The 3374-nt window shown below is 36.1% G+C and overlaps 1 pseudogene across 1 annotated transcript; it reads left to right on the top strand.

The window, feature by feature from the left end:
• The first annotated feature begins 1678 nt into the window (after nucleotides 1-1678).
• On the top strand, nucleotides 1679-2094 carry LOC308487587 (small ribosomal subunit protein eS24-like; annotated as a pseudogene). Its single transcript has one exon. The product of its transcript is annotated as a small ribosomal subunit protein eS24-like (transcript).
• Nucleotides 2095-3374: the final 1280 nt, after the last annotated feature.

Raw genomic sequence — 3374 nt, forward strand, 5'->3', positions numbered from 1 at the left:
ACATGGTGGAAGGAGAGAGCTAGCTACTCTCTGTCCTCTCCTTATTATGGCACTAATCCCATTTATGAGGGCTCCACTCTCATGACCTGGTTGCATCTCACACCCCACCTCCAAAACCCATCACATTGGGATTACACTTCAACATATGAATTTGGGAGGGACACAAACATTCAGTCCATAACAGAAACCAAAATTTGGTTCTTTTAAAAAGAGCGATAAAATCAACAAACCTTTAGCTAGATAGATGAGAGAGAGAGAGACAGAAAGGACTCAGATAACTAAAATCAGAAATAAAAGTGGGACAATACCAACTTTACAGAAATAGGATTATAGTAGAATACTATGAAAAATTGTATGCCAATAAATTGGATAACCTACATGAAATGTACAAACCTAGAAACACGCAAACTACCAAAACTGACTCCAAAATAGGAAATCTGAATAGATTTGTAACTAGTAAGGAGATTGAATCAATAATCAAAAACCTCCTGCTATGGACTGAATTGTGTCCCCCCCAAATTCATGTGTTGAAGCTCTAACCCCCAATGTGATGGAATTGGGAGGTGGAGCTTTTGGGAGGTGATTAGGTTTGGATGAGGTCATGACAATGGGGTCTTCATAATGGAGACACCAGGGAGCTCCCTCCCACTCTCTCCCTACTATGTAAGGACACAATAAGGTTGCAACCTGCAAGCCAGGAAGAGGGCTCTCGCCAGACCCTGGCCAGGCTATTACCTGCTCTTGGACTCCCAACCTCCAGAACTGAGAAAGAAATTTCTGTTGTTTCAGCCATCCAGTCATAATATTTTGTTCTGGTAGCCTAAGCAGATTAATACAGTTTCCCAACAAAGAAAAGTCCAGGACCAGATGGCTTCACTGGTGAATTCTACACAAATTTTAAGAGGAGTTAATACCAATCCCTCTCAAGCTCTTTCCCCACCAAAAAAGGAGGGAATGTTTTTAATTAATTCCATGAGGCCAGTATTACAAGACTACATGAAGCAAACACAGACAGAACTGAAAGGACAGACAATTCCATAATTATAGTTAGTTCAATCTCTCGCTCTCGCTCTCTCAATAATTGATAGAACAAGTACAGAGGAAAGAAGACTTGACCAACACTATCAGCCAAATGATCTAGTTGACATTTATAAAGCATTCCACCCAACAGCGAAAGAATTAATGGGACATTTACCTAGATGGACCATATTCAGTGCCATAAAACAAGTCTCAATAAATTTAAAAGAATTTAAGTCATACAAAATACTTCTGTAACAATGTAGAAATTAAAAACAGGAAGATATCTGGAAAATCCCCAAATATTTGGAAACTAAATAATTCACTCCTAAATAAACCATGTGTTTGAACTGAATAAAAAATGAAAACACAATATATCAAATTTGTGGCTTGTAGGTAAAACACTACATAGACATGTATAATGTGAAAATGCCTATATGAGAAAAAAAGAAAACTCTCAAATTAATGACCTCAGCTTCAACTTTAAGAAACTATAGAAGAAGAGCAAATGAAATCCAAAGTAAGCAGAAGAAAGGAAACAATACAGATCAGATCATAAATCAATGAAACAACAACAACAAAAATCAATGAATCCAGAAGCTGGTTATTTGAGAAAATTAATAAAATTTATACATTGATGGTTTGAAGGCCCGCTGCCATCATGAACAACACAGTAACTATCCGGACCAGGAAGTTCCTGACCAATAGACGACTTCAACGGAAACAGATGGTCATCGACGTCCTTCACCCTGGGAAGGCAACAGTACCTAAGACAGAAATTCGGAAAAAACTAGCCAAAATGTACAAGACCACACCCGACGTCATCTTTGTATTTGGATTCAGAACTCATTTCAGTGATGGCAAGACCACCACTTGCCAGTGGTGGCAAGACATGGCTTTGGCATGATTTATGATTCCTTGGATTACGCAAAGAAAAATGAACCCAAACATAGACTTGTGAGACATGGCCTGCATGAGAAGAAAAAGATCTCAAGAAAACAGCGAAAGGAACGCAAGAACAGAATGAAGAAAGTTAGGGGGACTGCAAAGGCCAATGTTGGTGCTGGCAAAAAGTGAGGTGGAGATTAGATGACAGGAGTAAAGATTTGTCAGTGACTTTGTGGTAATTGAGCAGATTTTTCATGAGAGGACTAATAAACTAAGAACTTTTATGTGTAAAAAAAAAATTTATACATTGATACTCAGACTGGTTGGAAAAAAAATGATAAATGCCAGTAATGAAAGAGTAGACATCACTCTAGGCTTTATACATATTAAAAATAAGGGAATATTATAAATAATTTTATGCCCACATACTCAACAACTTAGATAAAATGGACAAATTATTTACAAAACTGGATCCGTCAAAACTCACTCAAGAAAAAAAATAATCCAGGTAGCCTTATACCTATGAAAAAGATTTAAAGTTAAAACTTTCCCACAAAGAAAATTCCTCTAAATGGCTTCATTGGGGGGGGGGTATTCGATAAAACACTTAAAGAAGAAATAATGCCAATTCCACACAAACTTTTCCAGAAAATTGAAGAGGAGGGAATTCTTCCCAGCTCATTCTATGAAGTCAGCATTACTCAAAACCAGACAAGGACATTAAAAGAAAAGAAATTGACAGACTGATGAACATAGATGTAACAATTCTTAACAAAATTTTAGCAAATCCAATCAATATATTAAAAGATTAATATATCACAACCAGGTGGTGTTTATCCCAGAAATTCAAGACTGGTTCATTGAAAATCCACAGTATCAACAGACTAAAGAAGAAAAACCATGTGATCATCTCAATCAATCCAGAAAAAGAATTTGATAAAATACAAACATCTAACAATAAAAGACAACCACCCTCAGCACGCCAGGAATAGAACTACCACAATATGATAGAAGACCATCTATGAAAAAACCATGAATAATATAATATTTAACGGTGGAAAAACAAATGCTTTCCTCCTAAGATCAGAAACAAGACAGGGATGTTTGCTCTTACAGGTTCTATAAACATTACCCTGCAGGTTCTAGCTAGCACAATAAGACAAGAAAAAGAAATACACATGGGAAAGGAAGGCGTAAAATTGTCTTTATTCTCAGACATGATCATCTGTATAAAAAGTCTGATGGAATCTACAAAATAAGTGGGTTTAGCAAAATTGCAGGATTCAGGATCAACATACGAAAATAACCATATTTGTCTTAGCAGTAAGCAACTAGAAATTGAAATTTTAAAAATAGCCTTCAGCAATGAGTTGATATACTCTGTACCCGACAACATAGATGAATCTGAGTAAAAGTCATACCAAAAAGAATACATACTCTATTATTTCATTTATATAAAATTCTAAAAA

The sequence above is a fragment of the Rhinolophus hipposideros genome (genome assembly GCF_964194185.1).
Source record: "Rhinolophus hipposideros genome assembly, chromosome: 19".
Lineage (NCBI taxonomy): Eukaryota > Metazoa > Chordata > Mammalia > Chiroptera > Rhinolophidae > Rhinolophus > Rhinolophus hipposideros.